The sequence below is a fragment of the Mobula hypostoma genome, chromosome 18 (genome assembly GCF_963921235.1).
Source record: "Mobula hypostoma chromosome 18, sMobHyp1.1, whole genome shotgun sequence".
NCBI classification, from domain to species: Eukaryota; Metazoa; Chordata; class Chondrichthyes; order Myliobatiformes; family Myliobatidae; genus Mobula; species Mobula hypostoma.
In genome coordinates this window covers 23,853,728-23,874,460 of record NC_086114.1, presented here as the reverse complement: position 1 = coordinate 23,874,460, position 20,733 = coordinate 23,853,728, and positions in this window count along the sequence as shown.

Genomic DNA, 20,733 nt, shown 5'->3' with positions numbered 1-20,733 from the left:
CAGCACTGGCAGAATGTGTGTCTCTTGGACAGCTATGGTCTCCGTTCCTATCATAGATCTTGTCTCTTCACCCTCTACCCTTTTCTGCAACTTAAAACACTTGATTGTCACACTTCTCTAGTTCTGACAGAAGGTTGTTGTCCTGAAACATTACTTCATCATCGAGGACCCTCATCATCTAGGTTATCCCTCTTCTTACTTCTATTATACATCAGGAGGTACAGAAGGCTAAAACCCCATGGCAACAGGTTTCGGAACTGACCTACACAGCCCTAATCCTACCCCAGCAATGAGCCACCATGGACTTCTTTATGATTGTGTTTTTTTTTGCACTTATGTCTCGATTGCACAGCCGTTTTCTCTCTGCCTTGTATAAGTTTTGTCTAATCTATGTTCTGTGTCTTGTCTACATCTTCATTGAGATTCGGAATTGGAGAAAGGCCAGTTTTGACGGTGTCGGAAAGGATCTGTCAGGTGTGGATTGGGACATGCTGTTTCCTGGCAAAGGTATACTTGGTAAGTGGGAGGACTTCAAATGTGAAATTTTGAGAGTACAAAGCTCATATATGCCTGTCAGAATAAAATGGTAAAGATATCGGGTTTAGCGAACCTTGGTTTCCAAGGGATGTTGAGGCCCTGGTTAAGTTAAAAAAGCAGGTATAGGCAGGTAGAAACAAATGAGGTGCTTATGGAGTACAAGAAATGCCAGCCAACACTTAAGAAAGAAGTCAGGAGGGCTAAAAGAAGGCATGAGGTTGTCCTAGCAGGCAAGATGAAAGAGAATTCTAAGGGATTCTAAAGATATATTAAGAGCAAAAGGATTGCAAGGGACAAAACTGTACCACAGGAAGAACACAATAGTAATCTGCGCACGGAGCCAGAAGAGATGGGAGAGATCTTATATGGATTTTTTGCATTTGTATTTACTCGGGAGATGGACACAGAGTCAAAAGATGTGAGGCAAAGCAGACCCTTTACGGATTACAGAAGAGGAGGTGTTTGCTGTCTTGAGGCAAATTAGGGTGGATAAATCTCCAGGGCCTGACAAGGTGTTCCCTCAGACTTTGTGGGAGGCAAGTGCAGAAATTGCAGGGGCCCTAGCGGAGTTCCTCAAGCATTTTGTGGGTTGCTAGAGATATTCAAATCATCCTTAGCAACAGATGAAATACCGGAGGATTGGAAGATAGCTAATGTTGTTCTTCTGTTCAAGAAAGGTTCTAAAAATAAACCAAGAAATGATAGGCTGGTGAACCTGACATCAGTAGTGGGAAATTTAATGGGAGGTCTTCTGAGGGACTCAATATATAAGTATTTGGACAGACATGGACTGATGAGGGATAGTCAGCATGGCTTTGTGTGGTAGGTTGTGTCTAACCAATCTTATAGACTTTCTTTCGAGGAAGTTACCAGGAAAATTGATGAAGGCAAGGCAGTGGATGCTGTCTATATGGACTTTAGCAAGGCATTTGACAAGGCCCTGCATGGGAGGTTGTTTGTGAAGGTTTAGTAGTTGTTTGGCATTCAAGATGAGGTAATAAATTGGATTAAATATTGGCTTTGTGAAAGAAGCCAGAGAGTGGTAGTAGACTGGTGTCTGGAGGCCTGTGAGTTAATGGAGTGCCACAGAGATCAGTGCTGGTTCTGTTGTTGTTTGTCATCTATAATCATGGATGATAATGTAGCTAATTGGATCAGCAAATCTGTGGATGACAACAAGATTGGGTGTGTAGTGGACAGCGAGGAAGGCTATCACAGCTTGCAGCAGGATCTAGAACAGCTGGAAAAATGGGCTGAATAAATGGGAGATGGAATTTAATGCACTCGGTAGGACCAACGAGGGCAGGTCTTACACAATGAACAGTAAGGCATTGTGGAGTGCCGTAGAATAAAGAGCTCTGGGAATACAGGTCCATAATTCAGTGAAAGTGGCATCACAGGTAGATAGGGTCATAAGGAAAGACTTTGGCTCATTGGCCTTCATAAATCGAAGTATTGAATACAGGAGATGGGATGTTATGTTGAAGTTGTATAAGATGTTGGTGAGGCCTAATCTGGCGAATTGTGTACAGTTTTGTTCAGCTCCCTACAGGAAAGATGTAAATAAGGTTGAAAGAGTAGAGGAGAAGATGGCTGCGCGACAAAGCGCGTGCAGCCACTCCGGTGAATGATATCTGTTATCTGTCAAGTAGGATGCCGTGCACAATTCTGATTTGATGGAGGCAGACGTGAGAGCATGGAGGAACATCTGGTGAAACTTCTGAAATGCCTGTTTCGCTGCCGCTGCTACTGTGTGATCCAAAATCTCCAGCGAGGAAGGCTCCGAATCCTTGGCTTTGCTTGTCGCTCTGCAGCCGGGGCAGGGGTCGAAGCACTGGGCAGAGATGGTGCTCGGTCTCGGAGGGCTGGTCAGAGGCTCGAAGTTTTCGGACGGACTCAGAGTCCGCTGCAGTCGGGTGCTTCCAGGATGCTGCATCAGCAAGTTTGCAGCGCTGGAGGTTCATGGCAGGGAGAGTTTCTCCCTTCTATCATCTGTGTGAGATGTTGGGCTATCGAGACTTTGAGACTTTTTTTACCATGCCCGTGGTTTGCTCTTTATCAAATTACGGTATTGCTTTGCACTGTTGTAACTGTATGTTATAACTATGTGGTTTTTGTCTGTTTAGTCTTGGTCTGTCCTGTGTTTCTGTGATATCATACTGGAGGAACATTGTATCATTTCTTAATGCATGCATTACTAAATGACAATAAACAAGGACTGAGTGTCCTCATAATCTAATCTAAAAGAGTACAGAGAAAATTCACAAGGATGTTGTCGGGACTGGAGGACCTACATTATAAGGAAAGATATGGAAAAATATGTTAAGACTTTATTCCTTGGAACGTAGAAGACTGAGGGGAGATTTGATAGTGGTACAGGTAGGATAAGTGCAATCAGGCTGTTTCCATTGAGGTTGGGTGAGACGACAACTAGAGCTCATGGTTTAAGGGTGAAAGGTGAAACATTTAAGGGGAACATTAGGGGAATCTTCTTCACTCAGAGGGTTGTGAGAGTGTGGTGCAAGTGGTGCATGAGAGCTCAATTTCAACATTTAAGAGAAGTTTGCATAGGTATTGCATGGCGGGGGTATGGAGTACTGTGGTCTGGGTACAGGTCTAGGGGACTAGGAAAATTAAATGGCTCGGCACACACTAGCTGGGCTGAAGGGCCTGTTTCTTTGCTGTACTTTTTTATGCCACTATGACTGTATAATGTGCCTGTGATGCTGTTGCAAGCAAATTTTAAACTCAACTCACTTTCTCTTTCTGTCTCTGTTCATGTCCCTTATCCTGCTAAGTTTTTCCAATACATTTAGCTTCTGCACTAATTTTAAAATTCAGACTTTCCTTACAATTTGCTTATCCTGAACCAAGTGCTGGAAGGAAAATAACACAATAATTGCAAATCAGCTTTGGGTCCATATTGGCAGGGTTTCAATGTAGGTGTCTGCCATCTGAATCTGAATGTGAATCAGTTCACCTTAGTGCAGTATTAGGAAAAGGGTCAGAAAATGAAGCAACACTGCCACCAACAGGCATAAAATGGAATAGTGCAGAATTGATCATGAGGAAATCTCAAGGTTGTTATTGGTCATGGCTATTGGTTATAGTTATTAGTTATTGTCACATGTGCCAAGATTCGGTGAAAAGATTGTTAAGCACACTGCTCGTACAGATCAGATCATTACACAGTGCATTGAGCCAGAATAAGGTAAAACAATAACAATGCAAAATAAAGTGTAAAAGCTACCAAAACAAGTGCAGGTGCAAAGTCTACCTTATCATACAAGAGCCTGATAACAGTGGAGTAGTGCCCTTGAACTTGGCAGTACATGCTTTCAAACTTTAGTGTCTGCTGCTCAATTAGAGAGGGAGAAGAGAGGTGGTCTGGGGTGGGAGGGAGCTTTCATTATGCTGGCTGCTTTACTCAGGCAGCAAGAAGTATTGACAGAGTCTATAAAGAGGGAGCTGGTTCCCTTGATTTGCTGAGCTGTGTTCACAACTCTAATTACATGCAGAGCAATTGCCATACCAAACTGTATTGCATCACGACAGAATGCTTTCGGTCGGACTCTTGGCTATCCTTTTGTCTCCTCTTTAACTGGGAGTGGTCAGTGTAGTTTAAAGTTCAGAACAAATTTATTATCAAAGTACATATATATCACCATATACAAACCTGAGATTCATTTCTTTGTGGGCACTTACAGTAAATTTTATTCCTCATAGTATAACAGTGGTTGTGCATGCTGGGACTCCTTGTGCTGTAGGTGATATGCTGATGATAATTGGGAAGCAATTTCTTTAAACAAGCCTAACTGAAGTCCCCAGCAATGATTTGAAAGCCATCAGAGTAGAGTGCTTCTGATCAATACATCAAGTGCCTGCTTAACATTGGCCATTGGCAGTATGCGAACTGCAGTCAGGATCACAGAGAACTCTTTTAGTAAGTAGAATGGTCAGCACTTAATCATTAGATGTTCCAAGTCAGGGGATCAAGAGTGCGACAAGACCCTATGTTGGAACATCGTGAAGAGTTTATCATGAAACACAAACCCCACCTTTGGTCTTTTCCAAATCAGCAGTCCAGTCCATCTAGAGTATCAAGAAGCCCTTGGGTTTTACCGATGTATCCAATGTGTGTCTGAGGTCATCCATGTTTCTGAGAAACACAAAATGTAGCAATCTCTCATTTCTCTCTGATATAGCATTGTTCCCCTTAGGTCCTCCAGTGACTGTACATTTGCTAACAAGATGCTGGGTAGAGGAGGTTTCATACACTGATGTCTTAGTCTGGCTTGGAGTTCTCCTCTTCTCCCTCTCTTCTGGTCATGGTGAAGTACCTTTGACTGCTTAAAGGTGCCTGTATTCTTGAGAATTAAGTCTCCCAAGTCCTTCAGAAGATCATGAAATCGTTAATTTGTCAGACAGTTCAAAAGTAGATTACATAAATGACAGGCTGCAGATTTCAGTAAGAATAGTTCAGATGAAGTATGGTTAGAAGTTTTGTAAGTTGGTCACAAAGTGTCACCATCTTTCACCAGCACCATTTTGTCTGAGTAGTTACTTAACTGTAATAAAAGCCTTGAAATCTGAATTGGATTAACAAGGAAAGGAGTTTAAATCTGTCATGTCAGCACAAGAATTGATCGCTGATTTTTAACTAAGGGTTGCAAAGGGTTTCAGAGAGCTGCAGGGTGTTGCAAACCCACCCTCCCCACCATTGAGGAAATCATTAAAAAGCAGCATCCATCATCAACCAGGACATGCTCTTTTCTTATTACTACCATCAGAGAGGAGTTACAGGAGCCTGAAAACACACACTCAAAGTTTAGGAACAGCTTCTTCTAACTGGGACACATTGGGACCAGTATATTTTGGCCCAATAAAGCAGGTGCCCCAATTAGCCAAAGTTGCTAATTAAAATTAAATAATATAATAATATAATTAAAAAGGTACAAGAAAGACAAACTACCATTTAACTAAGTAACAAATTATGTATTTAAATGGAACGCAGAACAAATTAAAACACTACCAATACTATTGGTGGTTGTCCGTCAAATCTGATGATGATAGGAAACCTGACAGGGCGAGTTTTAAAGTGGAAAATCTTTTGCACTGGGGCGGTTCCACTCTCTGGACCTCAGATGTCTGGGTACAGTGGGACAAGTAGACAGCATGACTGGGATCTTCTCTGACTGCATTGGATTATCATGACATATTCAATGCCTCGCAATGCCCTTCACTCTCCACGTGGTATTGCACAACCACCTTCCTGGCTGTTAGATCTCACAGTAGATCTCACCTGCCCAGTCCACCAGAGCTGAGTTCGCATGCTGGGACAGGCATATCCCTATTACGGGGTATGAGACCCACCGGGTATCCTCACCTGGTTTTAGCCTGCCTGTCGAAGCGTTGTACCAGAGTGTGGCTCTTGCATGCAAACAGCTACTAGGAGTCACAAGTGAGAGCTGAGTGTCCAATGGTAACATTCAAGCTGAATGTCAATAACTTCAAATTCTTCATAGTTACTAACTTGTTGAAGTAGTGAAATCGTTTCATTTTAACTCCTGGCCATTTATAGCATTTCTATGTCTGAATGCTAGAAACTGTGGTAAGCAAAACAGTTCTGAATTGTCTTACTGCTTATTTCTCTCCAACTATCAGTGACAAAAATCACTGCTTTTTGAACACAAGCATGTGCATCTGCCGTACTTAAAAACTGCTCACTCTAAGCACAGTATAGCGTCTAACAGTCACACAACATGAGCACGACTGATTCCAGTTAGAAACTGTTTGGCAACAGTCTCCTGTCCTAATTAAGCAGCATATTGTCCCAAATAGCCCAATTAACCAGAATCCACTCTATATATTTCTTCATATAATTTATAGCTTATTAAGGTATTGCACTTTATTGCTGCCACAAAATAACACATTTCATAACATACGTCAGTGATAATAAACCTGATTCTGATTCAGACTTAAATATACTGTCTCAGGCATCCAGACGCCGAATATAAATGGCATGAAAGTTGGCCTTTTCTAGCACTAATACAGACATTTCAAACATAAGTTAACATAAATATAAATTATTCATAACTTATGCAGCAAAATAAACATAATGACTCATGTCGAATGATGCTGGAGACATCTGAACTTAAATGTTACTTCTCTTTCTCTTTCCACAGTTAGTGCCTGAGCTGCTGAGAAACCCCAGTATTTTTGGGGTTTATTTAAGATATAAAGCATCTTCACCTCTTTTTCTGATTTTCATTCATTTTTCAAAACCCTTTTCAGTTGAAAAATGCTAATGGAGCTGCAGTGCACTGAGAGGCCACTTAATTGCATACACCTGTTATCCTTAATATTAAAGCAAATAATTAATCAGCCAATCATCTGGCAGCAACTTAATGCATAAAAGCACACAGATATGGCTGAGGTTCAGTTGTTGTTGTCCAGACCAAACATCAGAATGAGGAAGAAATATGATCTCAGTGACTCTGACCGTGAAATGATTGTGTGTGCCAGATAGGGTTGTTTGAGTATCTCAAAAACTGCTGGGATTTTCACGCACCACAGTCTCTAGAGTTTACAAAGAATGGTACAAAGAACATCCAGTGAGCAGCAGCTCTGTGGGCCTTGTTAATGAGAGAGGTCAAAGGAGAATGGCCAGATTGCTTCAAGTTGACAGGAAGGCGACAGTTAACTCAAATAACCACATTTATAACAGTGGAGAGTGAACACAAAACACATCGAGCCGTGAAGTGGATAGGCTACGTCAACAGAAGACCACGCTGGGCTCCACTCTTCTACCTAATAAAGTGGCTACTGAATGTATTTAATTGATAAAAATCCAGCTTGTGACATCCTTTTTGTTTAAGATGGCGCTGGTGAATCTTAGCGACTTCTAGCTGGTGGTCAATGAAACGGAGAAAGCAACTAAATACCTTGTCAATCACTCTTTTTCTGGTAAGCTATCATCACAAACAAATGCTTGTAACTTCCCTTTAGGCTTGGGGGAAATGAATGTGACAGAACCGAGATGAGGCGAGACAGAGGACCCGTCACCAAAAGCTAGGAAGACATAAGGTTTGATCGATTTAAGCATAGCCCGAATCGGAAGTTGGGTACAGGCCGAATCAAGCCAATGAGGCTCAGGCCCCAGAGGACATCGAGGCGTCTGAATCCAATATTTGGATGACGACCTAGGTGCCGGGCCAGATTGAAAAGGTCAGTGTGTGAGAGCCTGAGGTGAGATGTGGGGCGGTTCAGCTCAACGCTCCGCTCTGCGCTGAACTAAGGATCTGTAGACTGACTCTCTTTGTGGACTTCAGCTCAGAATGCTATTTGCTTGTGTTTATTATTCGCATGATTTGTTTTTTTCTCTCTGCACATTAGGTGTTTGACGTTTTTTTTTAATGGGTTCTTTTGGTTTTCTTGGTTTTGAGGCTGCCTGTTGGGAGATGAATCTCAAGGTTGTACAACGTATACATACGTTGATAATAAATGTACTTTGAACTTTATACAAAGTGTGTAAGTGACATTGCTGAGCTGTATCTTCTTTTCCACATCATATCCTTTATAAGAAAGTTTAGATTGTGTTCAAGTAGAAAGGCTTGTATTTTCTGAAGGTTAGTAAGACACAAAAGACTGCGGATACTGGTATCTGGAGCATAAGCAGTACTGCTGAAGGAACTCAGGCAGCTTCTGTGGAGACACGAAGGGTAATCAGTGTTTTAGATTGAGACCCTCTATGATGAATGATGTAGAGTTTTGACATGAAACATCAGAAACAGATTTATTTACGCTCACATTCTGTATATCATGAATTTTGTTGGTTATGGTGGCAGTACAACGCCATACGTAAAAATTACTATAAGTTGTAATAAAAAAAAGTAAACTAACAGTGTAAAGAGGAATGTCAACCATTCCTTAACTCCACAGAAGCTGCTTGACCTCCTGCGTTCCTCCAGCAACTTGTTTTTTGAAGTTCGAGAGATGTCACTAAAGGATTTAAATTCTGAAAAGAATTGACTCAGATGCATATATCAGGATGCTCTTTATTGACCGCAGCTTAGCATTTAATATGATCATCCCCTCAAAACTAATCAATAAGCTTCAAGACTTTGGTCTCAATACTTACTAATGCAATTGGATCCTCAATTTTCTCACTTGTAGACCCCAGTCAGCTGGGATTGGCAAAATCATCTCCTCCACAATCTCCATCAGCACAGGCGCACCACAAGGCTTAGTCCTCTGCTCTACTCGCTTTATACCGAGCTTATTCAGGCGTGGCTTAGATCGCTGGACACCAGAAGAATCCCCAGCAATGGTAATTGATGGTTCTTGTGATACTAGTGTCTAGTGACACCGGTGACTTTCTAACTTGAAATATTTGTTCTCATTCTCTTTACACAGATGATGCCTGACCCGCTGAGAAACCCCAGCATTTTCAGGGTTTATTTCACCTTTAAAGAATCTGCAGTTTTTTTAAATTTTCAGTTTTGAAATGCATGTGAATCTTAACTGGCTTGGTCAATTTAAGTGACATTATTTCATGGGAACAGTTTTGGTTCTTCATATCTGTGTTCAACTTACGTTTTACTGCTGCTTATACAATGCTCTGTGCCTGTGATCCTGCTGTAAGTAAGCTTTTCATCGGACTTGCGCACACATGGACTCGTGAATATGACAATAAACTTGACTTAGACTTTTAAAGTACAGGATCAGCTGTGACTCATTTTGGAAGATCTATTTGAAGGCAGAATGCAGGGTTGATGGCAGGATGCTTGGCAGTCTGAAGGAATAGAAGGATCTCGGGTTCCACATCCACAGATACCTCAAAGTTGCCTCGTGTTGATAGGATTGTTAACAAAAGGTACAGTATGTTGGCCTTCATTAGTCAGGGGATTTATTCAAGACCGATGATGCAATGCTGCAGCTCCATAAAACCCTGGTTATACCACACTTGGAGTATTCTGTTCAGTTCTGGCTCCTCCATTATAAGAAAGACATGGCAGTTTTAGAGAGGGTGCAGAGGAGATTTACCAGGATGAAGCTAGAGAGCAGGTCTTATGAGGACAGGCTGAAAAAGATAGAGTTTTTCTCTTGGAAGCAAAGCAGGATGAGAGGTGACTTGATAGAGGTTATAAGAGGCACAGATAGAATAGATAGCGAGCACCCTTTTTCCAGGGCAGAAATTGTTCATACTGGGGGAGGGCATAATCTTAAGGTGATTGGAGGAAAGTTTAGGGGGGATATTAGAGGTAGGTTTATTCACACAGAGAAGTGGGTATGTGGAACACCTTGCCATGTGTGGTGGTAGAGGTAGATACATTAGGGACATTTGAGAAAATCTTGGGCACACGGACGAATGAAAAAATGGGGGCTATGTGGGGGGAGAGTAGGTTAACTGTTTGGCAAAACATGGTGGGCTGAAGGGCCTGTACTGCACTATTCCAGGAGTTCCAGGATCTGGGTGGCCCTCTGCTCATTCTCATATGGCCTGTTTCTTCCTCCCAAGCACACCCACTGAGGGGAGGAAGAGTGGGAAATAAGCACCAGACTTACCAGCAATGAATGGATCCTGAGACGTCCTTGGGCACAACTGAGGCTCTCGGCTATCCAGTGAAATGAAGGAAGGCCTCTGGACTCTGTCCTCTTCCCCTGCAATTGAGCTTGCCCTCAGCAGTGCTGACAAACATAATTGGATCCATTATTGCCAATTTCTTTTATGTTTAGCACACTCTGTCAGAGATTGACACACATTTGGCTTTTAAAATGCCTTCTTGACACATGAGATATATGGGAGTATATAACAGTACAGGCAACGGCAATTAAGTTTAAACTGCATTCCCTGGTCATATACGAAAATTGATAAGTAATTACTTCTCCCTGACAGCCCAACCCTGTCAGGTTTTATTTAAGCACTGACAAAATTTTATTACTTAGCTTAATCAGGGTGGAAGGATCTGGACAACAGGCTGTTTGAAGAGTTTACAGTTGTGATGCTGTTCCATGATCCACTAATGGGCCTAAATTTATGCCAATTCAATAGCAGACTGATCATTTGTGGCTGGACTGGAGAGGGCTGAAGTCATCAATTTTGTCAAAATTTTAGTCAACCTTATTTGTTTCGCCTTTTGCAGAAGCCACACTCTCTGTTGATAAAAGGCAGCTAATGATCGTGCAGCAGATGGCAATCAAGGCTGTGAGAAAGCCTTTAAATCTAGTTAGTGCTGAAGAACACAGTCATTCAAACGGGACAGGGGGCAGCTGTAGAACAGAGGAGGCCAGTTGCAAATTGAATTTTTGAAATGGAATCCTCCTTAAAATTGTGTAAGCAGCAAATACTAAACTGCTTAATGTATCTGCCCTGACAGATCTTAGCTAATCTGCTGTAAAAGCCAGCATAAATAAAGAGAAATAGTTCCTGAGACAGTTGTCTGGTGCCATTTAAACACAAAGATCTTCATACAATGCTCTGTCTAAATAGAACATGGGAAGGGTGAGGTGTTTAAAATGAAGCAAGTCATCTGTCCATTTTTATTTTCCGTCGAGCCACACTGCGCCCTACAGGACTCAATATCGAAAATGTCAATACTGCAGATTCTGGAAAACTAAGACAAAACCAGAAAATGCCAGAATTTTTCAGTGGGACAAGCCATGCCAGTATCTTGTACTTCATTTTTGATTCTTCGAGAACTGGCCGTTTTTGCCAGCCGCCATTTTGGCTCAGATTTTCCTTCATTTCTTTTTCTTTTTGTTGTATAGTTTGGCCTCAGCCCCACAATTAGCAACATATTACACAGACAAAGAAACTTAGTCTGATCTTATTTGCCACATTTGGTCTCCCTATCTCATCTTATCAGTGAAATTCCCTTTGCTCCACCCATCACCTTCTTTTGCCTACTCTCTTTTATCATTTCCATTGTTCCCTCTCCTCTCCTATTAGATTCCTTCTTCATCAGCCCTTTACCACTTCCACCTATCACCTCCCAGCTTCTTACTCCATCCCCTCTCCTCCACTCACCCACCTTCCCCTTCATTTGGTCTTACTTGAGACTTAACAGATTATGCTGCTTCCCTTCTACACCCCCCCACCACATTCTAGCTACTACCCTGTTCCTTTCCCGTCCAGACAAAGGCTCTAGGGGAAATATCAAATGTGTATTTTCCTCAATAGATGTCACTGAGTTCCTCCAGCATTTTGTGTATGTTGCTCAAGATTTTCAGAAAATACTGTATCTCTTGTATTTATATGTTCATTTCTCTTTATCCCAGTTCTGACGAAGGGTCCCAGATCAGAATCCTTTTATTGTTCCGCTTTCCACAGATGCTGCCTGACCTGCTCTACGTTTCCAGAATTTTCTGTTTTTATTTCAAATTTAAACAAAAAGAACATAGAACGTCACAGCACAAGAACAGGCTCTTCAGCTCACGATGTCAGTGCTGACCAGAAGTCCAGTTGAAACCAATCCCACCAACCTGCTGGTCACCTATCTATTCATGTGCCTATCTAAATACCTCTTAATCATCCCAATTGTATCTGCTTCCAGTACCTCCATCAGCAATGTGTTCAAGGCACACATCACTCTCCCTGTGTGTAAAAAAAACTGCCTTGTAAATTTCCTTCAATTCTTCCCCCTCCCACTTTAAAACTATGCCCTTTCATATTTAAAGATTCCACCCTGGAAAAATTATCTCATTATCAACCCTATCTATGCCTCTTATAACTTTATAAACTTCTATCAGGCCTCCCCTCAGCCTCTGACACGCCAGAGGAGTCAATTCAAGTTTGTTCAACCTCCCCTTTGAGCTAACACAATACCCCGATGAACCTCTGCAAGGCTTCCATCTCCTTTTTGTAATGCAGCAATCAGAAATGCACACAGTACTCTAAGTGTGGTCTAAACGAAGTTTCATACAGCCGCAACATGGCTTCCCAACTTTCAAGCTCAATGTCCTGAGTGTTAAGGGCAAACATGCTATACAACTTCTTTGCATGTGTTGCCGCCTTCAGAGAGCTATGGACTTGCATGTCCTATGCAAAAGTACAAGTATGCATAGGTGCAATGAAAAACTTACTTGCAGCAGCAACCCAGTCACATAGCATCATATAAGCAAAGTTCAAAATTCATTTATTATCGAAGGATGTATAGTATATACAACCTTGAGATTTGTCTCCTTACAGACAGCCACAAAGTAAAGAAAGCCAAAAGAACCCTTCAATAAAAGAGGACCGTCAAACACTCATGGTGCAGAGAGAAAAGAAAAGAAATCATGTAAACAAGAAAAGCAAGCAAATAGTGAGTCCATAGACATGAAGCCCAGCACAGGCCGCAGCCTCAGCCTCAATTCAGCGCAGAGCTGAATAAATGTCACAGAGCCCTCAGTTATTGAGCCTGGAACAGCTGGAGTAGGCCGCAGCCTCAGTCTCAGTTCAGGGCACAGCAAGAGTAAGTGTCACGGAGCCCTCAGATATTGAGCCTGGAACAGCTGGAGTAGGCCACAGCCTCAGCCTCAATTCAGCACAGAGCAAGAGTAAGTTTAATGGAGCTGCAGGCAGAACCAGCCCAACTCTTGCTTCTTGTCCCATCACCCTGCCTTCTCAATCCATTTGGCACAGTGTTTAAATCATCCAAACATTGGGTCATCCCTTGCACTAGGATCCAGGCCCTGTCGCATCAATACAGTGGGGGCCTGGACCCTGCCACCACATTTCAGCTCATACCCAATTTTTCCAAATTGGCCTGGCGCTTAGATCGATCAAGCCTTTCTCTTGGTTTAGGTGGACAGGCCGCGGATCTGTCTCTCCTCTGCTCTGATTTTGCCTCGAACTTGCCTTGACCTTGGCCTGACTTTGCCTTGAATATGCCTCTACCTCACCTTGACTTCACCTTGCACCCGCATTCTTCGATCCTTGAGTCAGCTTCGCCTTTGCTCGCCTCTCTATTGTTTGCCGTGGTCATTTACCATAAATTTTACAAGAAAAAGTGTTATTAATAAAGTATTCAGTTGTTTTCTTCATTCTGTTCACTGCTAGTAAGTAGTTGCTGGACTTCACCCACGCCATCTTAAACCTGACATTCAGAAGAAAAACAACACACATCAAAGTTGCTGGTGAACGCAGCAGGCCAGGCAGCATCTATAGGAAGAGGCGCAGTCGACGTTTCAGGCCGAGACCCTTCGTCAGGACTAACTGAAGGAAGAATGAGTAAGGGACTTGAAAGCTGGAGGGGGAGGGGGAGATGCAAAATGATAGGAGAAGACAGGAGGGGGAGGGATGGAGCTGAGAGCTGGACAGGTGATAGGCAGAAGGGGATACGAGAGGATCATGGGACAGGAGGTCCGGGAAGAAAGACGGGGGGGGTGGGTGACCCAGAGGATGGGCAAGAGGTATATTCAGAGGGACAGAGGGAGAAAAAGGAGAGTGAGAGAAAGAATGTGTGCATAAAAAAGAGTAACAGATGGGGTACGAGGGGGAGGTGGGGCCTAGCGGAAGTTAGAGAAGTCAATGTTCATGCCATCAGGTTGGAGGCTACCCATACGGAATATAAGGTGTTGTTCCTCCAACCTGAGTGTGGCTTCATCTTTACAGTAGAGGAGGCCGTGGATAGACATGTCAGAATGGGAATGGGATGTGGAATTAAAATGTGTGGCCACTGGGAGATCCTGCTTTCTCTGGCGGACAGAGCGTAGATGTTCAGCAAAGCGATCTCCCAGTCTGCGTCGGGTCTCACCAATATATAAAAGGCCACATCGGGAGCACCGGACGCAGTATATCACCCCAGTCGACTCACAGGTGAAGTGATGCCTCACCTGGAAGGACTGTTTGGGGCCCTGAATGGTGGTAAGGGAGGAAGTGTAAGGGCATGTGTAGCACTTGTTCCGCTTACACGGATAAGTGCCAGGAGGGAGATCAGTGGGGAGGGATGGGGGGGACGAATGGACAAGGGAGTTGTGTAGGGAGCGATCCCTGCGGAATGCAGAGAGAGGGGGGGAGGGAAAGATATGCTTAGTGGTCACACCATTTTTACAGGAAAGAACACCCACTATTGGAAACATCCTCTCCACATCCACTCTACTTAGCCCTTTCAATATTCAATAGGTCCCCTCACATTCTTCTAAACTCCAGTGAGTACAGGACCTGTTCCTTAAGTGCAGTTTGACCAATGCCTTATTAAGCCCTAGCATTACACCCTTGCTTTTGAATTCGTCTTTTCAAAATCAATGCTAACATTACATTTGCCTTCCTTGCCACCAACTCAACCTGCAAGTTAACCTTTAGGGAATCCTGCACAAGGACTCCCGATTTTTGAATTTTCTCTCCATTTAGAAGATAGTCTATGCCCTTACTCCTTCTACCGTAGTGCATGACCATACACTTCCCTACAATATATTCCATTTGCCAGCACTTTGTCCATTCTTCCAATCTGTCCAAGTGTTTCTGCAGACTCCCTGCTTCCTCAACACTTCCTGCCCTCCACCTATCTTCATATGAACTGCTAACTTGGCCAGAAAGCCATTAATTCTGTCACATAACATGAAAAGAAGAGTGTGACCCCTGTGGAACTCAACTAGCCAACAGCAGCAAATCAGGAAAGAGCTTTTTTATTCTCACTTTTTGCCTCCTGCTAGTTAGCCATGCCAGTATCTTTCCTATAAATATCATGGGCTCTTATCTTATTAAGCATGTGCGGCACAGTCTTAGAGGCCTTCTAAAAATCCAAGTAAACAACATCCGCTGACGATCCTTGTCTATATTTCCTGTTATTTCTTCAAAGAATTCCACAGATTTATCAGGCAAGATACCCCCCCCCCCCACCAGAAGAAACCATGCTAACTTTGGCCTATTTTGTCATGTGCCTCCAAATCCCCCGAAACCTTATTCTTAATAATGGATTCCAATATCTTCCCAACCACTGAATTCACGCTAACTGGCCTACAATTTTCTTTCTTCTGCATCTCTCCCTTCTTAAAAAGTGGAGTGACATTTGCAATTTTTCAGTCCTCCAGAACCTTGATGCGTGTATATGAAAAATAAACTCTTTTCGGGCTTCCAGCTGGGAACAGATACCGATTTTAACTAACGTTTTGATGACAAACTCTGCCACTTCCATCAGGGATAATTCCTGGGCATGTCTAGTCCGATGGTATTTATTCCCCCGTCATCCATCCCTCCTGACTGGTTGGTCCTCATCCAATCAGGTTTCCACTGTCCCACCTGCGTTACAATTGAGTTCCAGTTCTTACTTAGGGCAAGACCTTCATCTTTGTCAAAATTCTTTTCCTCTAGTTTTATTTCAATGCCTCCATAATCCTTACAGCTAACAATGGAATTGAATCCTGGTCAGTGGCTGGAAGCCGAAGATGACCTGTTCTGGGGTTGGAGCGCTGGGTATGTGCATGGGTGGGAGGGAGGAACAGGCCTTGTTTTACTGTTACTATTTTCTTGTTTGTTGTGTTCTGAGTTGTTCTGCAGAGCTTCATAGGCACGCTACATTGGCGTGGAATGTGCAGTGACACTTGTGGGCTGCCCCCATCACTCCTTCAGGTGTGTTGGTTGTTAATGCAAACAATGCAGTTCATTGTATGTTTCAATATATTGTACCTGTGATTCATAAATCTGAATCCCTAATCTTGATCTTAAGTCTGGTGCTAAACCACCCCAAGCAGTTGCTTAACAGAGCAACTCAGGGATTGCGTTGCATGAATGAAATCACCAGAGTAAAGTATTGGTAGTGTTACGTACCCCGTAACTGGGTTGCCAAACCAGCAGAAATGGATCACTCAGTTGGAGTCTGGATTACTAGAACTAAGAAAGTTTTATTAAAGAAACAAGCAACACAGTAATCGAAAGGATAATAAATGCAACAGTTCAGCAATGATAACCACACATGTGCACAGAATTAAGATAACAGCATCAATCAAGCTCTATCGTTGTCTAGGGGTAAATGACCAAATTTCAAAGTGACTCAAAGTTCAGTCCAGTTTAGTAGTTCAGTTCGCCGTAATCGTTGCCATGGCGATGGACAACGTGGGGGAAGAGAGAGAGGGAACAGGAACAACTGATCATTCAGACACGGCTTCACTCACAGACTGGCGATATGGCTCACAAGCAGCTTTTGGGCGGGTCCTTGGTGATGTCACCTGAGGTCACCGACTGTGACCCCTCCTCCAGATGCGGTCGATCCTCTGCAGTGAACCCGGCACCCAGGCAAGGGCGGACACACACCGGGTTCCCGCTGATCGTACCTTTCCACCCTGGCCGTTGTCTGGTACTTCCCACCGACTCGTGAGAAGAGTACCGCTTCCAGGGTCTCGTTACCTCGGGTGGCGTGTGTGTGCCTTAGCGAACCTGTCCCTTTTTATCCCCCTGCTGGGGTGTCGCCTGTCCATCACTTCAAACAGTTCAAGGTTCAAAGGGGAGAGCCGCTCCAGACAGCTCTCTCTCTCCCACGTCCTTTCATTACACATCTCCAGACGCTGCTCCATTGTTCTTTATCTCTCCTTCCCCTGAGGGCAGGTGGCAGACCACTTGCTGATGTCACTGATGCTAACCTAGGCCAGCAAACATCTTAATTTTATGTGTATTCTCGTCACAGTAGACATGAAGCAGCCTCTTTATTCCACAAAACAAGATACAACAGGCATCATATTGAGACCCGTTCTGGAAAAGGACAGCCTGCGCCCATCACTACATGCATTTTATATGCAAAAGATCAAAGAAAATTCAGGAAAATTTAAACAAATCCATATTTACAATGCCCTCTTGAACTACACATGTATCGGTTTAAAATGTTTGGATCTTCCCGCTATCATACCCAAAATTAGTGTTAATTACTGTTGTATCCGTGCAATGGGATGCTGATTGGATTCATGCATACGTAGAAAATCAGTTACTGTAAGTGCCTGTTTCCTGGTCTGTCTAGTCTGCATTTTAAATTTAATCTTCAATACATATTTGAATCTGAAGGCTAGTGGCTGAAGTTGGTTAAGTTAATTGGTCCATGTGCTAAACTCAGAAATTGCTCTAAAAAGGACCACACACATACGGGAAAGGTGCTGCTGTAGGATGATCAACACAGTGAAAGGCACTATTTGGTCTGCCCAAAACTCATTGGTCTTTCTATACAAGACATACACAATGCTGGAGGATCTCAACAAGTCAGGCAGCATCTATAGAGAGGAATACACAGTCAATCTTTCAGAACTGAATAGAAAGGGCGCAGAAGCCAGAATAAGAAGATGGGGGACAGGAAGGAGTACCAGCTGGCAGGTGATAAGTGAGACCACGTGAGTGGGTGGGAATGAAGTAAATAGCTGGGGGTGGGGAATAGGTGGAAGAGGTAAAGGGCTGAAGATGGAATCTAATAGGAGAGGACAGTGGACCATGGAATAAAGGGAAGGAGGAGGAAATAGGAATGAAGTGATGGGCAGGCGAGAAGAAGAGACAAAAAGGTAAGCAGAATGAAGAAAGGAAAAAGAGAGAAGGGGAAGGGTGGAGAAATTGAAGTTCATGCCATCAGGTCAACGGCTACCCAGATAGAATATGAGCTATTGCTCCTCCAACTTGAGTTGGGCCTCAACTTGGCAGTGAAGGAGGTCATGGACAGACATGTCAGAATGAAAATGAGAAATCCAGCTTCTGGTAATCTAATGGAATGTCTTTTGGTTGAGGTGAAGATACCAAGTAAAAAAAGATTTCACCAGCTCTCCTTCAAGATGTGACGGAACCTTTATCATTCATATGAGACAGCACATAGGCTATTGCCTCTTCTTTAGATGAGTACTGATGATAGGCCTTGGACCTCTATCATTAAAACTGTTTCACCCTTGGCACAGATGCTGCCTGATCTGCTGGTTGTTTCCTACAGTTTCAGTTTTTATTTAGTATTTTCAGCATCTGAACATATGAGGAACATTTGATGGCTGTGGGCCTGTACTTGATGGAGATCAGAAGGATGTTGGGAGAACTCATTGAAACCTTCCAAACACTGGAAGTCTGGTTAGACTGGACATGAAGAGGATATTTCCTTTAGTAAGAGAGTCTAAGATCTGAGGGTACAGCCTCAAAATAAAGGAATGTCTGTTTAAAATTGAAATGAGGAGGAATTTCCCTAAGAAGAGGGTGGTGAATATGTGGAATCCATTGCCACAGAGGTAAGATTATTGTGCGTATTTAAAGCAGAGAGAAATATGTTCTTGATTGGTAAGGGGATTAAGGGTTAGGCAGAGAAACGGGAAAATGTGGTTGGTAAAAACATCAGCCATGATTGAATGGCAGAGTAGACTCAATGAACCAAAAGGTCTAATTCTGCTCCTATGTCATAATCTGCAGGTTTTCGACTATTATTTAAAAGGTGGTACCTTCAACAATGCTGTACTGTAGAGGTGAGACAGCCTAAATTTTAGTGCTCAACTCTCTGGAGCAGGTTATGAAACTGAAACTTTCTGGCCCTGCATCAAGAATTCTACCGATTAACCTTTGGCTTTCAACAGAAGGAAAACATCAGTTGTTTGGAAAATCTGCCAAAGGTTAGGCTAGGACCTGAAGATGAGCATAGTTGCACACAGAAGTGCTCCAGACTGAGTAAACACTGAGTTTCTGTCAGGGTTTGGAGTTTCTGTTTGTGGCCACATTTCTGCTTCTCTCATTTCCTGTGGTGACCATTGTGGTGACTAGGTCATGTGGATTAGTTCCAAAACCTATCAACAAACTAGGGACTAAGACATTTTTATGTTTCGTGAGTGAGTTAGACACTTGTGGCCCAGTGTACTTGCACTTTGGCCAGGCATATTTGCACTTGATTTTTATTTAAAGATTACTAATTGTAGAAAAGGTTTAGAGAGATATGGGCCAAATGCAGACAATTAGGACCAGCTGGGATATGCATCTTGGTCAGCATGGATGAGCTGGGAAAAAGGCCTGCTTCCTTGCTGTATAACTATGTGATTCTATGTTAACTGAATGGTGATGAATTATAGAACAGTAGAAAAGAGGATTAAACTAAGGCTTCTTCATTCAGGGTGGATACAATAGGCTGAAGAACCTCCTTATTTATTTATTGAACAAATGAAAGAAGGAATGAAAAAGGCTGTTCAGCCCATTGTGTCGACCTGAGCAAAAAAGTTCTCCTTCTCAGATCTTCCAGGTCATAGTTTTTCAAATGCTCATCCAGGTAGTTTTTTCACATGTGATAAGAACAGTTGTATTCACCAGACTTTCAGCTGTTGTGCTCCAGAACCCTGCCACTAAATGGAAGTATTTGCCCTAATTATCCCTGTTTACTCTGGCACCAATTCACTTTAAATCATGCCTCCTTGATCATTAGCCTCACTGCTGAGAGAAATTGAGCTCCATTTGCCTTTGCTTTAGCCCTCTTAATTATATACATCTTGATTAAAATCTCTCCTCTGTTCCAAAGAAAGACAGTTTATCTTCCTAATTATATAATTCTACAGCTGTTTCAACATCCGCTGAAGTGTATCTAGTGATATCCTTCTTCTAAGATGCTAATCATATCTCTGCGCGTACACTAGGTGTTGCCCAACTCATGTTTTAACACAGTTACCGCGTTCCCTGTTCTTTCACTCTGTGCCTTAGACAATGAATGAAAGTATCCTGTCTGCTGCCTTTACCATTTTGTCTCCCTATTCGATTACATTCAGGCATCAAAGTTAAAGGCAAAGTTGAGTTTATTGTCATATGCAGAGTACACGTATGCACAGGAGCAATGAAAAATTTACTTGCAACATCATCATAAGCAGCATTCACAAGAAAAACGTAAATTAAATATTGTGTGCCTTCCTTGAATCTCCACTGGCATCTTCAGGAGGCACTGCCTCAAGGAGGAAACATCGGTCATCAAAGATCCCCACTGCACAGGCCATGTCACCTTCTCATGACTACCATCTGGCAGGAGGAAGACAGAAGTCAGAAGTCCCACACCATCAGATTCAAAATCACCTACTTCACTAGAAGCAACTGGCACAACCCTAATCACTACAGTTTAGCAGTACTAAGGCCATTTTGACCACCTTACGCTGTACAAACTGCAACAGCCTGCAATACACACCACCCTGCAATGGACTTCATTTTCTTGTTGTAATTGTGTTCTTTTCTGTAAAAATTGTACTTAATTCATGTTTATATTTTTCTTGTGAATGTTGATTGTATGATGCTATGTGCCATTA